This window comes from Mesoplodon bidens (genome assembly GCF_964165515.1).
Source record: "Mesoplodon bidens genome assembly, chromosome: 2".
Taxonomy (NCBI): Eukaryota; Metazoa; Chordata; class Mammalia; order Artiodactyla; family Ziphiidae; genus Mesoplodon; species Mesoplodon bidens.
In genome coordinates, this window is record NC_138177.1 from 159,263,323 (window position 1) to 159,284,689 (window position 21,367).

The following is a 21,367-nucleotide window of genomic DNA, read 5'->3' on the forward strand; positions in this document are numbered from 1 at the left end:
ATGATACATGATACAATATGATATGATACAGTATGATATGATATATACTTACGATAGAGCAGTTCTGAGCATCTCTTTTGTGAGATGGACCTGGCACTGCCAGCTCATTCTGGATGGCAACCTGGGGGGGTGGTACGTTCTTTGGCAGCACCTGCCACCTTTGGTGGAGGCCACACCTGCCCACTGCAAGCCGAGAGACGGAGACGTGGCAACATTCGACGAGCACTTGGGTTCTGTGAAGAGGACCTGCCTGGGCTGGTGTGGGCACCCATGACTGGGCCTGCTTAGCCCAAGCCCCTGCCCTGTGAGACCCCGTGTTCACGGGGCACGGGCAGAGCCTGACCATGACTGCCACCCCCGACCCTGTCTCTGCCACTTCCACGTGGGGAACCCCCAGTGAGGATGCCATCACCCCGTCTTCCACAGGTGCAGGTGAGCCTTGGACACCTCCCTGCCTGCCTCCTCTGGAATGCCAGGCCTTTGCTGGGAGAGGGGGGAGTCTGAGGAGATACAACACCTCTCTGGGCTGGCCGAGAGGGGTCCCCAGCCTTTGCTGAGGGCTATTTTACCACTTGTGGAAGATTGGACTTGCCAACCTTGAACATTCCTTCCAATTCTGAGAATCTACAGTTCTAGGAATATTTATCCTCTACAACCAGCCAAAATTTCTTCCTTCAACCCTTTGTTGTTTCTCCTACATTTCAAAACCAGAAAGCAAAATGCTCAGGTCTTGTGTACCTGGAGGCAAGTTCCTCCTCTTCCAGTGCCCCTACGTGCCTGGGAAGGCATTCCTGGTCATCTGTGGCAGCTGGCTTTATAGAACATTGATAAATCAAAGGCAGTTTGGGTGGAAGAGAAAAGTGGACTCCAGTGTTTATTCAGCCAATTAGCAAAATGCCCAACAGTCCTTCTCAACTAAGCATCTTATCTGAAATGATCTTGTGTTTGTGCACCCAACAAACACATTTGCTTGGAGATTATTTTTTTATTCATTCAATATGATATATTTTTGAGTGTCTACTCTGCCATGTGCTAGGCTGGGTACTGATCATCCAGCATGCTCAAGATCATAGAACCCACCCATCTGGCACTTCGTACCTAAAAAGGGATAGACCTTTTCACCAGTAGGAATTCCAGTCCTTGTGAGAAATAACAGGCAGCTGCTCTCCTAGAGCAGGATAAAGACAGGCGTGTGTTTCAATCAGGGATCCATGAGCACATGAATCAGAAGCCTGCTCAAGCTAGCTGAGCCAGAGAGGTTGTTGGAAGGGACTCTGAAATATGGGATGTGTGGTCATGCCTTGTGGGTCCTGGAAAGTCACCAGGCAGCCATCTGCTCCTTGGATGCTCTCTACAGTTACATGATCCTGCTTCTACAAGGGCTATCATAATGCCCCCAAGTTGTGAACTCAGGTCATTAAATCTTTGAGGCTTTCCAGCTTGGCTCCCTATATTGTCAGGGGTCCAGCAGGACACAGATGGTCTGCTCGAAAGGGGAGGTCAAAGAGAGCTTAGGGCGGAGATTATTTACCAGTAAAGGGCTCAGGGAAACCAACAAGGGACCCTGAAGCACCTTGGGGCTGGCAAAGTGGGAAACCATTTCTTTTTGTAGATCAGAAGGGGCAAGGGGAGGGAGTGGTGCCCTTGAACCTGGCAAAGCCTGTGGCAATGGGAGAAGGGCTGCCTGACAAGAGTCATGGCCTTCGGTAGAGGAATTCAGCCACTGCCAAACCATAACCTGGAAGAGAGGGAACTGTGGGAATAAGTCCCCCTACCTTTCTCTCCTTCCACTCTTCTCTCTCCTGCTGGTGCCTCATGTTGGCCAGATCAGGCTAGAATCCAGAAGGTCAGGGAGGCCAGTTGATACAATCCAGATAGAGGTCAGCTTCCCAGGGCACAGAGCAGGGCAGAGAAGGATAGGGAGTGGATTTGGAGGGGCAAATGGAGGATATCCATGGCTAACTTATGTGGCCTTTCCATCTCACTTTCAAATGCCCAAGAGGGAGAATCTAATTGGATCAGCTCAGACTGAGGCAATGGTAGAAGGAGCTTCTGAGAGATAAGCAGCATCATTCTCATTTCCAAGTTGAACAAACCAAGGTTGATAGAGGGGAAGATGCACTCCCAAGATAATGAGTGGCAGTGCCACTGAGCTCAGGGGATCTGTCCTTCCTGGATATTCTCTCAGCAACATTCCTGGCCTGGGCTTCGGGAAGTACTTTCTGCATTTCCCCTTCTACATGTTTCCAACAGGTGTTGTATTCAGGTGTCTCTTTAAAGATCATAAAGAGTTAGGAATGGGTGTGTGTGCCCTTCCAAGTATGTTCCATCTGAGAAGAGCACTGTTCCAGATCCACTGTGCACTGTCTGGTCCAGCATCCCAGACTCCCATGATGCTCCTTCCTACCTGCAGTTGGACTCCAGTGTTCATCTGTGCTAGGCTTGCCTGGTGGGTTTTTTTGGACAACGTGGAGTGTCCACACCATGGTCACTATACCTCCACAAGGGTCAGGGCCTGACTTCACAGGGCCTTTGCTCCTGATGCAGGCCTGAGCCATGCTTTTGACTTTGCTGTGCCTGGAGTAGCTTGGACACCTTGAAGAGAACAACCTCCATCCCAGCTCAGGTCAAAGGGGCTCCGAGAGGCCCCTTACTAGAACTACATTCACACCATCTGGGAAACCTGTAAGTGCTTTCCTTTCTGGGAATCCTCAATAAAAGAGGTTCCTTGTGGTCATGTCTTAAACTCTTCTGCCTGGAAAGCTTTACTAGGTGTCTTACCTAACCCCCCTTTCAGTGTCATTGAAGCTTGTTTTGCTTAGTGAGAACAGAGTAGTCACCTGAGGTGTGTTCAGAGGCCAGTACAGACTTTGCTGTCAAGAGCAAGGAACAGTGAGAAGCTTCCCAGTGGAGCAGCTGCCATTCTGGGGCACCAGTTGTGTGGAGTGGGTGCCAGCTGTGAGGGCCTGGATTCCAGCCAGGTGTGTGGACTGGGTCACTGTCTGAGTGGACTGCGGTGCCAGCTGTGAGAATCTAAGTGCCAGCCAGTTGAATGGACTGGAGTGCCAGCTGTGTACATTGGGATGCCAGCCAGGTGTGGACTGGATTAGCAGCCAGCTGTGTAAACTAGATGCTCACTGTGTGGACTGGGGTGCCAGCCAGCTGTGTGGACTGGGTTGCCGGCTGTGAGAACAGGGGTGCCAGCATGGGCCAAGTTGAGACTGGATGGCGTCTTGGCTGTGCGCTTACCACTGTTTATGGCACTGATATTCTCTTCAAGCAATTTCAATAAATCAAGGTCACTGAATCAAACTGTCTTTACCCAGTGACTTTTTTTTTTTTTTCTTTGCGGTACGCGGGCCTCTCACTGTTGTGGTCTCTCCCGTTGCGGAGCACAGGCTCCGGACGCGCAGGCTCAGCGGCCATGGCTCACAGGCCCAGCCGCTCCGCGGCATGTGGGATCTTCCTGGACTGGGGCACGAACCTGTGTCCCCTGCATTGGCAGGTGGTCTCTCAACCACTGCGCCACCAGGGAAGCCCCTACCCAGTGACTTTTGATGCAGAATTGAAGATGTGTTTCTCTGATGCAAAGAAAAGAAAATGTCCTTAAGAATAATAAAACCATCATTAGGAATGGGACAGATCTTTCAGGATCATATTTTAAAGGGAAAGAATGACTATTTATGCTAAGATGTTAATTTGTTCATACTTGCTGAATGCCTACTCTGAGCCAGACATTGTATAAATAATCATACTTAGATGACCAGGGCTCAAGATAAAGTACCTGGGGTTGTTTGTGTACTTGTTACCCACTATAAGTGAATGCTCCATGGCCGAGGCCAGAAGGGTGGGGAAGACTCTCCCCTTCATCCTTTCTTCCCATGGGAAACAATCATTACCCCTAATCTATAGAGGCCTAGGCTGAGGGCAGTGTGAAGGGCCACGGTAGGTACACGATTGCAGACCAGAGCCGTGGGGTTCTTAGAGGTGCTGGTTGTGAGGGGTGCAGCTCAGAGTGAGGGGGCCTGAACAGTTCTGCAAAGGGAGATGATTTTCTGACTTATCTAGCCACACTTATCATTTCCACACTTTTCCTATATCATTTCTGCCCCCTTAAAAATTGTTTTTTGAATTGAAATATAGTTGTTTCACAATGTTGTATTAGTTTCAGGTACACAGTGAAGTGATTCAGTTATACATATATGTATAAATATATATATTCTTCTTTTACATTCTCTTGCATTGTAGGTTATTAAAAGATATTGAGTAGAGTTCCCTGTGCTATTACAGTAGGTCCTTGTTGGTTATCTATTTTATATATAGTAGTGTGTATATTTGAAGTTGAAACTTCTAATTTATCCCTCTCCCCACCTCCCCTTTGGTAACCATGTTTGTTTTCTATGTCTGTGAGTCTATTTGTTTTGTAAATAAGTTCATTTGTATCTTTTTTTTTAGATTCCACATATAAGCGATATAATATGATATTTGTTTTTCTCTGGCTTACTTCACTTAGTATGATTATCTCTAGGTCCATCCATATTGCTACAAATGGCATTATTTCATTCTTTTTTATGGCTGAGTAATATTCCATTGTGTGTATATATACCACATCTTCTTTATCCATTCATCTGTTGATGAACACTTAGGTTGCTTCCATGTCTTGGCTATTGTAAATAGTGCTGCTATGAACACTACGGTGCATGTACCTTTTTGAATTGTGTTTTTCTCTGGATATATGCCTGGGAGTGGGATTGCAGGATTGTATGGTAGCTCTATTTTTACTTTTTTTAAGGAGTTCCCATCAACAGTGTAGGGGGGTTCCTTTTTCTCCACACCTTCTCCAGCATTTATTATTTGTAGATTTTTTGATGATGGCCACTGTGAACAGTGTGAGGTGATACCTCATTGTAGTTTTGATTTGCATTGCTCTAATAATTAGTGATGATGAGCATCTTTTCATGTGCCTATTGGCCATCTGTATGTCTTCTTCGGAGAAATGTCTTTTTATATCTGCCCATTTTTTGATTGGGTTGTTTGTTTTTTTGATATTGAGCTGTATAAGCTGTTTGTATATTTTGGAGATGAATCCCTTGTCAGCCGTGTCATTTGAATTCCTGCCCCTTTTCAGCTACATCCTAGAATTTTAACATGTGACCTTGGGGGAAGTGCATTTGGTGGTTGTTTTGAAAAAATTCAAGCAGCAAAGGAGGACCTGTTCATATTACTTTTCAAAGAGCCATTGGAAAGATATATACATATGTATATATATATATATATATATATACATACATAACATACATACATAAACCTATAGACATACAAACACATATTGCATAGTTGATTCTTATTATTTATGGGGTTGTGGTCTACAAAGTTGCCACAAACTCTGACTTAGTGGATACTGAATCATTGCTTCTAGGGGAAATAAAAGGGTCAGGTTCCTGCGAGCCTCAGGCTGCAACATTTCTGTCAGCCAATCAATACATAATCTTGTTTTACGTGTTTCTCTTTAAAGACGCCTTCTCTAATATATATTGTTGACTCACTTACATTGAACTGATGGCCAACAGCACTATAACTCACGCCTGAATGAAGCTCATCTAACACACATATTTTCTCCCCGAGGCCCACCACAACTTTCTTGTGCTTGGGAACACTAGACAGCACTTCATCGCTATGCTTGTGGGGCCTTTTAAAATAGCAAAATCACCAGAAAAAGCAAAAAAATGCAAAAAAAGAAAAATGGGGCGAGGCACTAAATAGACTTCAGATAAGACACTTGTTTATAGTATAAGAGCTGAAACAAGAGTGTTGCCTTGTTCAACCTCAGCTGAGAATGTGCATGTCAGTCCACTCAATTTTTTTGCTGCTCTGGACATGTCCATAAATGACTGTGAAAGTATTGATTTTGGTGTTACAAATAAATTTTACCAAGCAGGGGAATTCATGAACATGGAATCTGTGAATAGTGAGGATCGACTGTATATATACTTGCTAGTCTATCTGTGTACACACACTCACACTCACACACACACACACACAAATGACATGTTGCTCAGAGGTTAGGGACTCAACCTAGAGGCAGAAAACACCAGTTAGATACGATCTGATGCTTCGGAACAGAGACACGTGAAGATGAGTTCCTTTGAGGTTGTCCCATTATTATAATGGACTTCTAAACATTTATAAGTGACCAGGGTAGGGAGGTACACACTGGTGTTTCTAAATATGCAGTTCTACTGAGCTTTTTTAGGACATAAGTCATTAAGTTGTTCGGGTAGACTCTGGGAAGACCTTCAACTCTTCTCAAGTGGACAGAAAATGGTAACATGAAATCGGGCCAGGTGTGAATGTAATACATTTAGAATGAATAGTTATGACACAACAGGCTCCAGGTCTTGGGATGGCTCTTGGGGTGGGAAGTCAGCGTAGACCCTTAAGCAACTCTGAACAAGGTACTGTAAAAGTCAAGGTGGCTGGTCTCGTTCTAGGCAACATCCTATCACTCACGCAGATCCACCAAGTTGGACACCTGAGAGGTACCTTAAACTACATTTCCTTTCAACATTTGTGATTCTGCTTCCTTTATATCTCTTTAACCAGGCCATTGGTCATTTTCTGGACCATCTCAAACCAGAGATGACCACAACTATCATTCAGGTATGGCCCATGAGCATTATGTAAGAGGAAAGAGCATATTTGCTTATGTTTCTAGTGCTACACATTAGGCCCTAGACCCTGGGTAGATAGGTGGGTGGGTGAATGGTGAAGTAAAACTTGTCTTTGGTTAATATTTTTTCTTATTATCCAGGAGTAACAATCAGTGGTCTATCACTTTCTTATCTGTTAAATTGGACCACTTGGTGAGAAATAATGATGGTGATAATGATAAAAATACTAATAATAGCTAGCATGCCTATGTAAATATATCAGGCATTGGACCAAGTGTTTTATTTTTATCAGAGTAACAATGTACCTGATAAAATGTTGTGGTTTTCCCGCAAACATATTATTTTGAAAAATTTAAAAGATGGTTGAAAAGTTGAAAGAAAAGTAGAGTGAACATCCACATACCCTTTATCTAGTCTCACCAATTACATTTCGTTACATTTCTTTATTTTCTCATCTCTGTCAGTCTATCAACTATCTATCTACCCATCTATCATCTACCTATCTTATTATTTATTTTTGCTGAATAATTTAAAAATATATTACAGATATTGTATTGCTTTATACCTATATACTTCATCATGTATCTCCTAAGAATTAAAGGCATTCTTCTATATAATCATAATACCATTATAATAACTAGGGAATTTAAAGTTAATTCAACACTATCATCTACTATGCAGTCCATATTTAAATTTCATGTACTTAGTTTAAAAAAATAAATATCCATATAAGTCTTTGAAGGGAAGGCAGCACTTTTCCTTTCTCCTGACTTTTTTTTCTCCCTCAGGCAACCATTTCCAACTCTTTTAGCTGTTTTCTTCCAGTATTAACTCCATGTTTCTAAATAACATGCTTATTCTGTTTTTTTAAAAAAAATCTACTTACCATTTATTAACTTCTTTTTGTGTAAGAAGAGGATATATCTCTCTTACCTCCCAAAACACATTTCTTTCTATCTTCCTAATATGATTATATTATCATTTTTGGGTAATATTAGTATTCAATATTTATGTTATTATGGTAGTATTAATCTCAGTTTGAGTTACATGGTGTATCATGATTATATTTCTTTTCTTGTACAACTTTGCTGTTTTCCTTGGGTTATAATTGCCCTGATTTGTCATTTACTTGGTTTTCTATGTACCTATCACTATTCTATCCCCAAGCTCCCTGGCAGAATTATAATTTTCTCTTAAATATGTTGACATGTAAAATTATGTATTGATATAATTCTTGGTCCTCCTGCTCCAACTTGGTTTCTTGCTTGTCTGTCAACCTGGAACTTCCCTTCATCATCAAATTGGAAATTCCCTTGACTCTCTCCTGTATTAAATTCTTGATTTCCTGGATGCCAGGCTTTCTCTTTTTTGATTTACTCCCTCAACTTGGTGGAGAACATCCTTTAGCAGTTTTCTGAGGAAGCGTTCATGGGAGGCACTATTTTTGAGATCTTGTATGTGTGAGATGATTTTCTATTATATCCTCCCACTTTCTTAACAGTTTGGCTGAATATAAAATTATAGAATAGAGATCATCTCTCCCCTGACTCTCAGGATTTTTAACATATTTCTCCATTGTTTCCACCTTGCAGTGTTGATATTGAGAAGTCTGATGCTATTCTTGTTCCTGATTTTTTGAGTGTCAGTTGGTGGGTGATGTTTTCCATCCTTTGTTCTGGTACTTGGGGGCCCTTTCAATCTGGAAATTCATGTCCTGGTTTATTGCTTCAATAATTTCCCCTCTTGGTTTCTCTCTTTCTTGAGCTTCTGTTATTTTTTTAAACTTTTTATTGGGGTATAGTTGATTTACAATGTTGTGCTAGTTTCAGGTGTGCAGCACAGTGCATCTGTTACACATGTATATACATCCACTCTTGTTTAAATTCTTTTCCCACATAGGCCGTGACAAAGTATTGAGTAGAGTTTCCTGTGCTGTACAGTAGGTACTTATTAGGAGCCTCTGTTATTCAAATATTGGCTGTTCTCATTGGTGTTATAATCTTCTTGTACTTTCTCCCATTTTTCACTTCTCTGGTGCTCTGTGCGTGTCTTTGGAGGTTCCCTTAACTTACTCTTACAACTGTTCTACTGAGTTGTTTACTTGTTATAATATTTTTAATTTTCAAGAGTTCTTTTACTATTTCTCTTTAATCATTATAAGTTCTTGTTTTAAGGCTACAGTAGTTTTCCCTATATCTCTGAGGATATTAGTTACAGGTTTTTTTTTTTGTTTGTTTGTTTGTTTGCAGTATGCGGGCCTCTCACTGCTGTGGCCTATCCCACTGCGGAGCACAGGCTCCGGATGCGCAGACCCAGCGGCCATGGCTCACAGGCCCAGCTGCTCCGCGGCATGTGGGACCCTCCCGGACCGGGGCACGAACCCGTGTCCCCCGCACCGGCAGGCGGACTCCCAACCACTGCGCCACCAGGGATGCCCCACAGGTTTTTTTTTAATCTATCAATACCTTGTTTCTATTTCCCAATTTTTCCCCCCTGTTTGCTTATGTTAGTCTTTCTTCCATGATAGAGCGGTTCCTCAAATATCTTGTGAGCCCCAGTGCCTTTCGTATTTAAAAGGGAGGCAGCAAAATGCTCAATGGAAGTTCCATGCGTATATCTTTATGGACTAGTGACTTCCCAGTATTGCTACTAGGGAAAGAAAGGAAGACTGGTGAACCCAGGCAAACAGGACTACAGACCCCTACACTTAGGTGAGGGATCTTCATGAATCCTCAAATCCCAGCTGAAGCCCCTTAACTTATTTGGTGTTGAACCTCATGAACTAGCAGAGTGCCTGGCTTGCAGTGGGCATAAATCCGTGACTGAAGCATAAGCAAATCACTAAATTTTGGAATTACACATCTCAGTATCTTGTTTAACTTCCATGTGTTCATACCCAGATCCCTGTGTATTGCTTCTGGCCCTTCTGGTCTGAGGTGCTCTAGAGAGGCTGGGGATGAATGGTAGGTATAACCCATGAAAAGAAGTTATAGAGATCTGTGTTTGTCAGTCAGGGAAACTGAGGGTTGAACAGAGAGGTCTTCTCTCCTTTTGTAACATCAGTGTCTTCAGTGGGGACTCCCCAAGTTCTTGATATGGAAGCTCCCTGAACATTGAACACAGTCAGTTTAGACAAACGTCAATAAATTTCATCTTATCAGTGGAGGACCAGCTCCTGAAACTAGTCCCCCCACCTCAAAAAAGGGGGGCAAGCTCTTATAAACAGGCATAAATGTTGTGGACCTGCAGCCCCTTCTCCAATATCGCAACATCAGCAGTGCCTGTTCATGCTAAAGTGAGGAGAGTTTGGGTCTTGGCTGCACCTTCAGTGAGGAATCCATACATATATCATGCAACCCAAACAGATAACTCCCATTTACTAGGCACTTACTATGCACCACAAACTACTTTAAGCCTTTTGTATATTAACTTATTTTATCTTCTCTAGACACCATGAGAAGATAACTTTATTTCATAGCTATGAAACGGAGGCACAGAAATTATAAGTTATTTGCCCAAGATCACATAGCTAATAAAATGCCCATATTAGTTATCTATTGCTGCATAACAAATTATCAGTAGTACCCCCTTATTTGCAGCTTCACTTTCTGTGGCTTCAGTTACCCATGGTCAACTGTGGTCCAAAAATATTAAATGGAAAGTTCCAGAAAGAGACAACTCATAAGTTGTAAGGTACATGTCATTCTGAGTAGTGTGATGAAATCTCTCGCCATGCCCAGGACATGAGTCATCTGTTTGTCCAGCGTACAATAAGATATTTTGACAGAAAGAGAGAGAGAGAGAGGGAGAGAGAGAGACCACATTCAGAAAACTTTTATTACAGTGTAATTGTTCTATTTTATTATTTGTGATTATTGTTAGTTTCTTATTGTGCTTAATTTATAGATTAAATTTTATCATAGGTATTATATATAGGAAAAAACATAGTATATGTAGGGTTTTGTACCATCCATAGTTTCAGGCAACCACTGGGGGTCTTGGGACATATTCCCCAGTGGATAAGGGGAGAGTATTGTATTCCCAAATCTAGCAGCTTAAAAAAACAAAATTATTTCACAGTTTCTGTGGGTCAGAAATCTAGGTATGGCTTAGCTGGGTCCTCTTGCTCAGGGTTCCCTACAAGGCTGCAGTCAAGGTGTCCACTAGGGCTGCTAGTCATCTCAAGGCTCAACTAGAGGAGGATCCGTTTCCAAGCTCACTCACGTGGCAGTCAGAAGGATGCAGGTCCTTGGGTTTGTTGGACTGATGGTATGTGATTCTTACCATAGGGAGGCTCAATACATGGCACTTGGCTTCCATCAGGGCCAGCAAGAGAAAAAGCAAGAGAGAGACAACAAGATGGCTGCTAGAATCTTTCTGCAACCCAGTCTTGGAAATGACATCCCATCATGGTTGCCATAGTCTCCTCAGAAGAGAAGCAAGCCTTTAAGTCCAGTCCTTGCTCAAGGGAAGGAGATTACACAAAGGAGTAAATATGCCAGCTGGCTGGAATCATTGGCGGTCATTTTAGAAGCTGCCTACCACCATGGCAATGATGTAGGCAGTGAAGTTCCAGAGCTGCCTTCCTAACACCAAGCTGTTTCACAAGATGCAAAGGAATGGTAAACACAGAACTCAGGAAAAGCATTATTCCCTTTGATGGGAGGAAGGAGATAGGATGAGGAGGAGCATATAAGGGGATGTAGCAATACTGATGATATTCTAGTTTTTAAGGCGGTATTCACTTTACTATACACTGTATAATTCACACGCAGATTACATGTTTTCTGTTGGATGTACCAAATATTACATGACATTATTATTATTTTATAATTTATTTACTTGTTTCCTTGTGGAAAGAGATAAGAGCAAACACTCACTCTCAAGAATCAAGCATCTCTGTGTGCTTGAATTGGTGATATGCAACAGGATTGCACATGAGAAATGACTGGGGAACTTTTTCTTTTTTCTTTCTTTTATATTTATTTATTTATTTATGGCTGCGTTGGGTCTTCGTTGCTGCGCATGGGCTTTCTCTAGTTGTGGCGAGCTGGGGCTACACTTCATTGTGGTGTGTGGGCTTCTCATTGCAGTGGCTTCTCTTGTTGCAGAGCATGGGCTCTAGGTGTGCAGGCTTCAGTAGTTGTGGCTGGTGGGCTCTAGAGCACAGGCTCGGTAGTTGTGACACAAGGGCTTAGTTGCTCTGCAGCATATAGGGTCTTCCTGGACCAGGCCTCCAACCTGTGTCCCCTGCACTGGCAGGCGGATTCTTAACCATTACTTCACCAGGCAAGCCCCGAACTTTTTCTTTTTTAATTAATAGATTTTATTATTTTTTAGAGCAGTTTTAGGTTTATAGAAAAACTTAGTGGAAGGTACAAAGAGTTCCCCATCCCTAGTTTCCCCTATTATTGAAGTATTGCATTATTGTGGAACATTTGTTATAATTGATGACAATATTTATACATCATTATTAACAAAAGCCTGTAGTTTACATTAGGATTCACTCTTGTGTTGTACATTCTATGGGTCTTGACAAATGCATAATGGCAAATATCTACCATTATAGAATCATAAAGAATAGTTTCACTACCCTAAAAATTCCCTTTGCTCCACCTATTCGTCCCTTCCTCTCCCCAACTCCTGGCAATCACTGATCTTTTTACTGTCTCTGTAGTTTTGCCTTTTACAGATATCATATAGTTGGAATCATACAGCATGTAGACTTTTCCAGATTGGCTTCTTTCATTTAACAATATGCATTTAAGTTTCCTCCGTGTCTTTACGTGGCTTGATAGGTCATTTGTCTTTATCTCTGAATAGTGTTCCATTGTTTGGATACACTACAGTTTAACTATTCACCTATTGAAAGACATATTTGTTATCTTGGCAATTATGAATAAAGCTGCTATAAACATTTGTGTGCAGGCTTTTCTGTGGATAGACATTTTCAACTCATTTGGGTAAATACCAAGGAGTGCAATTACTGGATTGTATGTTGAGTATGCTTGGTTTTGTAAGAAACTGCTAAACTGTCTTCCAAAGTGGCTGTACCATTTTGCATTCCCACCAGAACCTATTGAGTGTTCCTGTTGCTCCACATCCTTGTCAATATTTGTTGTCAGTGTTTTGGATTTTGCCATTCTAATAGGTGTGAAGTGGTATCTTGTTTGAATTTGCTGTTCCCTAATGGCATGTGATATTTAGCATCCTTTCCTATGTTTATTTGCCATATTTATGTTTTCTTTGGTGAGGTGTCTGTTTAGATCTTTTGCCCAGTTTTTAAGTGGGTAGTTTTTTTCTTGTTAAGGTTTAAAAGGTCTTCATATATTTTGAATACAAATCTATTATCAGGTATGTGTTTTACAAATATTTTCTTCCATTGTGGCTTTTTTTTTTCATTCAACAGTGTGTCTTGCAGAGCAGAAATTTTTAGTTTTAATGAAGTTTAATTAATAAATATTTTTTTCATTCATAGATTGTGCTTTTGGTGTTGTATCTAAAAGTTCATCTCTAAGCCCATGGTTACTTGGATTATCTCTTATGTTATCTTCTAGTTTTATAGTTTTGTGCTTTACATTTATATCTGTGATCTTTTTTTTTTTTTTTTTCCAGTACGCAGCCCTCTCACTGCTGTGGCCTCTCCCCTTTGCGGAGCACAGGCTCCAGACGCGCAGGCTCAGCGGCCATGGCTCACGGGCACAGCTGCTCCGCGGCATGTGAGATCTTCCCCGACCGGGGCATGAACCCGTGTCCCCTGCATCTGCAGGCGGACTCTCAACCGCTGCGCCACCAGGGAAGCCCTGTGATCCATTTTTGAGTTAAATTTTGCAAAAGGTATAAAGTTTGTGTCTAAATTCTTTGTTTGTTTGTTTGTTTTTGCACGTGGCTGTCCAGTTTTTCTAGCATCATTTGTTGAAAAGACTATCTTTTCTCCATTGTACTGCCTTTGCTCTTTTGACAAAGATCAGTTGACTGTGTTTGTGTGGATCTATTTTTGGGCTCTCTATTTTGTCCCATTAATTTATCTGTTCTCTCACTAATACCATGTTATCTTGATTACTTTAGCTTTATAGTAAGTCTTTAAGTCAAGTAGTGTCAGTTCTGTGACTTTGTTGCTCTCCTTCAATATTGTGTTGGCTATCATAGGCCTTTTGCTTCTCCATATAAACTTCAGAATCATTTTGTTGATATCCACAAAATAACTTGCTTGGATTTTGACTGTATTGCATTGAATCTCTAGGTCAAGTTGGGAAGAACTGACATCTTAACAATGTTGTCTTCCTATCCATGAACGATGATGATTTTTAGACAGCTTTATTGAGAGATAACTCACATGCCACACAATTAAACCATTTAAAGTGTAGATTTCAATGTTTTTTAGTATATTCACAAGTTTGTGTAACTATCAGCACTATCTTATTTTAGAAATTTTTTGTCTCCCCCCAAATAAACTCCATGCCTGTTAGTACTCCCCACTTCCTCCCAACCACTACTCCAGCCCAACCACTAATATACTTTCTCTCTCTACAGACTTTCCAATTATGGACTTTTCTGGACATTTTATATAAATGGATAGTTCATATAAACACAAGGTGTTGTTTCTGAGACTAGCTTCTTTCACTTAGCATAATGTTTTCAAGGTTCATGCATGTGGCAGCATGTACCTGTGCATTATTTGTTCTTATTGTGGAATAATATTTTGTTATATAGATACACCAGATTTTATTTAACCATTCATCAGTTGATGGGCGTTGGATTGTTTCTACTTTTTGGCTGTTATGACTAATGCTGCCATGAACATTTGTGTACAAGTGTATGAATATATGTTTTCATTTCTCTTGGGTATATGCCTAGGAGTGGAATTGCCCAGTCACATGGTAACTTTATATTTAATGTTTTGAGTGGCTGCCAAACTCTTATGCAAAGTGGCTGCACCATTTAAAAATCTGCCAGCAATGTGTGAGGCTTCTAATTTCTCCACACTCTCACCAATGTTTGTCATTGCCTGTATTTTAAATTATAGCCACTGTAGTGGGTGTAAAGTGGTATCTCATTGTGGTTTTGATTTGCATTTCCCTATGAATAATGATGTTGAATATCTTTTTATGCACTTATTGATCATTTGTATATCTTCCTTGGAAAAAATATCTATTCAGATCCTTACCCACTTAAAAACTGTATTATTTGTTTTTGTCATTGTTAGTTTTAAGAATTTTAAAATATATTCTGAATATAAGTCCCATATTAGGTATAAGATTTGCAAATAGTTTATTTCATTCTATGGGTCATCTTTTCACTTTTTTGATGGTATCATTTGTGGCACAAAAATCTTAATATTGATATAGTCCAGTTTCCTTTCTTCCCCCCTTTTATTGCTTGTACTTTTGTTATAGTATTTAGAAACCATTACTTAATCCAAAGTCACAAATTTGTTTCTATGTTTTTGCTTAAGACTTTTATAACTTAACACTTATATTTAAGTCTGTGATCCATTTTGAGTCAATTTCTGTATATAATTGAGGTAAGAGTGCAAATTTATTCATTTGCTTGTGGATATCCTGTTGTCCCAGCTTCATTTGTTGAAAGAGTATTCTTATTGAGTTGTCTTGCCGCTTTTGTTGAAAATCAACTGATTATAAATGTAAAGGTTTATTTCTAGACCCTCAATTCAATTCCATTGATCTATCCTTATGAGTACCACACTGTCCTGATTGCAGTGCAATTTTGCAGCAAGTTTTGAACATGGGGAGTGTGTCTTCCAACTTTTTTTCACAAGATTCTTTTGGCTATTCTGGGTCCCTTTAATTTCCATATGAATTTGAAGATCAGCTTTTCTGTTTCTGCAAAAAAGGAAGTTAAGATTTTGATAGGGGTTGTGTTAAATCTGTAGATGAATTTTGTGAGTATTGCTATCTTAATATTAACTCTTCCAATCCATGAACATGGAATGTATTTCCATTCATTTATATCTTTAATTTCTTTTAGCAATGTTTTGTAGTTTTAAGTGTACAAGTCTTATACTTCTTTTTCCTATGTTATTCTTTTTCATTCTATTTCTTAGTATGAAATAGCATGCTATTGTAAATGGAATTGATTTCTTAATTTTTTCCATAATGTTTATTGCTAATGTATAGAAATAAAACATTTTTATAAATTAATCATGTGTGTTGCATCTTTGCTGAGTACCCCCCCGCCCCAGTGCAATATTGAATAGAAATGGCAAGAGTGGACATCCTTGTCTTGCTCCTGACATTAGGAGAAAACATTCAGACTTTCACTGTTAAGTAAGATGCTGTGGGTTTTCTTTGATCCCTTTAGCAAGTTGAAAAAAAAAGCAAGTTTCCTTCTATTTATAATTTCTTGAGGTTATTTTTTTTAATTTTGAAAGGTTTGGATTCTGTCAAATTATTTTTCTGCATCTTTTGAAATGATATTTTTTGCCATTTATTCTATTTTTTTTATTAGTTTCTGCTTTATAACAAAGTGAATCAGTCATACATATACATCTGTTCCCACATCCCTTCCCTCATGCATCTCCCTCCCTCCCACCCTCCCCATCCCACCCCTCCAGGCGGTCACAAAGCACTGAGTTGATCTCCCTGTGCTCTGCGGCTGCTTCCCTCTATCTATCTACCTTACGTTTGGTAGTGTATATATGTCCATGCCTCTCTTTCGCTTTGTCACAGCTTAGCCTTCCCCCTCCCCATATCCTCAAGTCCATTCTCAAGTAGGTCTGTGTCTTTATTCCCGTTTTACCCCTAGGTTCCTCATGACATTTTTTTTTTAAATTCTGTATATATGTGTTAGCATACGGTATTTGTCTTTCTCTTTCTGACTTACTTCACTCTGTATGACAGACTCTAGGTCCATCCACCTCATTACAAATAGCTCAGTTTCGTTTCTTTTTATGGCTGAGTAATATTCCATTGTATATATGTGCCACATCTTTATCCATTCATCGGATGATGGACACTTAGGTTGTTTCCAGCTCCGGGCTATTGTGAATAGAGTTGCAATGAACATTTTGGTACATGTCTCTTTTTGAATTATGGTTTTCTCAGGGTATATGCCTAGTAGTGGTGTTGCTGGGTCATATGGTAGTTCTATTTGTAGGTTTTTAAGGAACCTCCATACTGTTCTCCATAGTGGCTGTACCAATTCACATTCCCACCAGCAGTGCAAGAGTGTTCCCTTTTCTCCACACCCTCTCCAGCATTTATTGTTTCTAGATTTCTTGATGATGGCCATTCTGACTGGTGTGAGATGATATCTCATTGTAGTTTTGATTTGCATTTCTCTAATGATTAATGATGTTGAGCATTCTTTCATGTGTTTGTTGGCAGTCTGTATATCTTCTTTGGAGAAATGCCTATTTAAGTTTTCTGCCCATTTTTGGATTGGGTTGTTTGTTTTTTTGCTATTGAGCTGCATGAGTTGCTTGTAAATTTTGGAGATTAATCCTTTGTCAGTTGCTTCATTTGCAAATATTTTCTCCCATTCTGAGGGTTGTCTTTTGGTCTTGTTTATGGTTTCCTTTGCTGTGCAAAAGCTTTGAAGTTTCATTAGGTCCCATTTGTTTATCTTTGTTTTTATTTCCATTTCTCTAGGAGGTGGGTCCAAAAGGATCTTGCTGTGATTTATGTCATAGAGTGTTCTACCTATGTTTTCCTCTAAGAGTTTGATAGTTTCTGGCCTTACATTTAAGTCTTTAATCCATTTTGAGCTTATTTTTGTGTATAGTGTTAGGGAATGATCTAATCTCAAACTTTTACATGTCCCTGTCCAGTTTTCCCAGCACCACTTATTGAAGAGGCTGTCCTTTCTCCACTGTACATTCCTGCCTCCTTTATCAAAGATAAGTTGGCCATATGTGCGTGGGTTTATCTCTGGGCCTTCTATCCTGATCCACTGATCTATCTTTCTGTTTTTATGCCAGTACCACACTGTCTTAATTACTGTAGCCTTGTAGTATAGTCTGAAGTCAGGGAGCCTGATTCCTCCAGCTCCGTTTTTCGTTCTCAAGATTGCTTTGGCTATTCGGGGTCTTTTGTTTTTCCAAACAAATTTTGAAATTTTTTGTTCTAGTTCTGTGAAAAATGCCAGTGGTAGTTTGATAGGGATTGCATTGAATCTGTAGATTGCTTTGGGTAGTAGAGTCATTTTCACAATATTGATTCTTCCAATCCAGGAGCATGGTATATCTCTCCATCTATTTGTATCATCTTTAATTTCTTTCATCAGTGTCTTATAATTTTCTGCATACAGGTCTTTTATCTCCTTAGGTAGGTTTATTCCTAGATATTTTATTCTTTTTGTTGCAATGGTAAATGGGAGTGTTTTCTTGATTTCATTTTCAGATTTTTCATCATTAGTGTACAGGAATGCCAAAGATTTCTGTACATTAATTTTGTATCCTGCTACTTTACCAAATTCATTGATTAGCTCTAGTAGTTTTTCGGTAGCATCTTTAGGATTCTCTATGTATAGTATCATGTCATCTGCAAACAGTGACAGCTTTACTTCTTCTTTTCCAATTTGGATTCCTTTTATTTCCTTTTCTTCTCTGATTGCTGTGGCTAAAACTTCCAAAACTATGTTGAATAAGAGTGGTGAGAGTGGGCAGCCTTGTCTTGTTCCTGATCTTAGTGGAAATGGTTTCAGTTTTTCACCACTGAGGACAATGTTGGCTGTGGGTTTGTCATATATGGCCTTTATTATGTTGAGGAAAGTTCCCTCTATGCCTACTTTCTGCAGGGTTTTTATCATAAATGGGTGTTGAATTTTGTCGAAAGCTTTCTCTGCATCTATTGAGATGATCATATGGTTTTTCTCCTTCAACTTGTTAATATGGTGTATCACATTGATTGATTTGCGTATATTGAAGAATCCTTGCATTCCCTGGAATAAACCCCACTTGATCATGGTGTATGATCCTTTTAATGTGCTGTTGGATTCTGTTTGCTAGTATTTTGTTGAGGATTTTTGCATCTATGTTCATCAGTGATATTGGCCTGTAGTTTTCTTTCTTTGTGACATCCTTGCCTGGTTTTGGTATCAAGGTGATGGTGGCCTCGTAGAATGAGTTTGGGAGTGTTCCTCCCTCTGATATTGTTTGGAAGAGTTTGAGAAGGATGGGTGTTAGCTCTTCTCTAAATGTTTGATAGAATTCGCCTGTGAAGCCATCTGGTCCTGGGCTTTTGTTTGATGGAAGATTTTTAATCACAGTTTCAATTTCAGTGCTTGTGATTGGTCTATTCATATTTTCTATTTCTTCCTGATTCAGTCTTGGCAGGTTGTGCATTTCTAAGAATTTGTCCATTTCTTCCAGGTTGTCCATTTTATTGGCATAGAGTTGCTTATAGTAATCTCTCATGATCTTTTGTATTTCTGCAGTGTCGGTTGTTACTTCTCCTTTTTCATTTCTAATTCTATTGATTTGAGTCTTCTCCCTTCTTTTCTTGATGAGTCTGGCTAATGGTTTGTCAATTTTGTTTATCTTCTCAAAGAACCAGCTTTTAGTTTGGTTGATCTTTGCTATCGTTTCCTTCATTTCTTTTTCATTTATTTCTGATCTGATCTTTATGATTTCTTTCCTTCTGCTAACTTTGGGGGTTTTTGGTTCTTCTTTCTCTAATTGCTTTAGGTGCAGGGTCAGGTTGTTTACTCGAAATGTTTCCTGTTTCTTAAGGTGGGATTGTATTGCTATAATCTTCCCCCTTAGAACTGCTTTTGCTGCGTCCCATAGGTTTTGGGTCGTCATGTCTCCATTGTCATTTGTTTCTAGGTATTTTTTAATTTCCTCTTTGATTTCTTCAGTGTTCACTTCGTTATTGAGTAGTGTATTGTTTAGCCTCCATGTGTTTGTATTTTTTACAGATCTTTTCCTGTAATTGATGTCTAGTCTCATAGCATTGTGGTCGGAAAAGATACTTGATACAATTTCAATTTTCTTAAATTTACTAAGGCTTGATTTGTGACCCAAGATATGATCTATCCTAGAGAATGTTCCATGAGCACTTGAGAAAAATGTGTATTCTGTTGTTTTTGGATGGAATGTCCTATAAATATCAACTAAGTCCATCTTGTTTAATGTATCATTTAAAGCTTGTGTTTCCTTATTTATTTTCATTTTGGATGATCTGTCCATTGGTGAAAGTGGGGTGTTAAAGTCCCCTACTATGATTGTGTTACTGTCGATTTCCCCTTTTATGGCTGTTAGCATTTGCCTTATGTATTGAGGTGCTCCTATGTTGGGTGCATAAATATTTACAATTGTTATATCTTCTTCTTGGATCGATCCCTTGATCATTATGTAGTGTCCTTCTTTGTCTCTTGTAATAGTCTTTATTTTAAAGTCTATTTTGTCTGATATAAGAATTGCTACTCCAGCTTTCTTTTGATTTCCATTTGCATGGAATATCTTTTTCCATCCCCTTACTTTCAGTCTGTATGTGTCTCTAGGTCTGAAGTGGGTCTCTTGTAGACAGCATATATATGGGTCTTGTTTTTGTATCCATTCAGCCACTCTGTGTCTTTTGGTGGGAGCATTTAGTCCATTTACATTTAAGGTAATTATTGATATGTATGTTCCTATTCCCATTTCCTTAATTGCTTTTGGTTCGTTATTGTAGGTATATTCCTTCTGTTGTGTTTCTTGCCTAGAGAAGTTCCTTTAGCATTTGTTGTAAAGCTGGTTTGGTGGTGCTGAACTCTCTCAGCTTTTGCTTGTCTGTAAAGGTTTTAATTTCTCCATCAAATCTGAATGAGATCCTTGCTGGGTAGAGTAACCTTGGTTGCAGGTTTCTCTCCTTCATCACTTTAATTATGTCCTGCCACTCCCTTCTGGCTTGTAGAGTTTCTGCTGAGAGATCAGCTGTTAACCTGATGGGGATTCCCTTGTGTGTTATTTGTTGTTTTTCCCTTGCTGCTTTTAATATGATTTCTTTGTGTTTAATTTTTGACAGTTTGATTAATATGTGTCTTGGCGTATTTCTCCTTGGATTTATTCTGTATGGGACTCTCTGTGCCTCCTGGACTTGATTAACTATTTCCTTTCCCATATTAGGGAAGTTTTCAACTATAATCTCTTCAAAGATTTTCTCAGTCCCTTTCTTTTTCTCTTCTTCTTCTGGAACCCCTATAATTCGAATGTTGGTGCATTTAATGTTGTCCCAGAGGTCTCTGAGACTGTCCTCTGTTCTTTTCATTCTTTTTTCTTTATTTTTCTCTGCATCAGTTATTTCCACTATTTTATCTTCCACCTCACTTATCTGTTCTTCTGCCTCAGTTATTCTGCTATTGATCCCATCTAGAGTATTTTTCATTTCATTTATTGTGTTTTTAATCGATGCTTGATTCATCTTTAGTTCTTCTAGGTCCTTGTTAACTGTTTCTTGCATTTTGTCTATTCTATTTCCAAGATTATGGATCTTGGAAATAGAATCTTGGATCATCTTTACTATCATTATTCTGAATTCTTTTTCAGGTAGACTGCCTATTACCTCTTCATTTGTTAGGTCTGGTAGGTTTTTATCTTGCTCCTTCACCTGCTGTGTGTTTTTCTGTCTTCTCATTTTGCTTATGTTATTGTGTTTGGGGTCTCCTTTTTGCAGGCTGCACATTCGTAGTTCCCGTTGTTTTTGGTGTCTGTCCCCAGTGGCTAAGGTTGTTTCAGTAGGTTGTGTAGGCTTCCT

At 39.7% G+C, this 21,367-nt stretch overlaps 1 pseudogene across 1 annotated transcript in view; it reads left to right on the top strand.

The window, feature by feature from the left end:
- The first annotated feature begins 344 nt into the window (after nt 1–344).
- The window catches only part of LOC308605398 (traB domain-containing protein-like), a 32,084-nt pseudogene continuing 11,061 nt past the window's right edge, over nt 345–21,367 (top strand). The window contains exon 1 of the transcript in view: nt 345–432. The product of the transcript in view is annotated as a traB domain-containing protein-like (transcript). The remainder of the gene's footprint in view (nt 433–21,367) is intronic.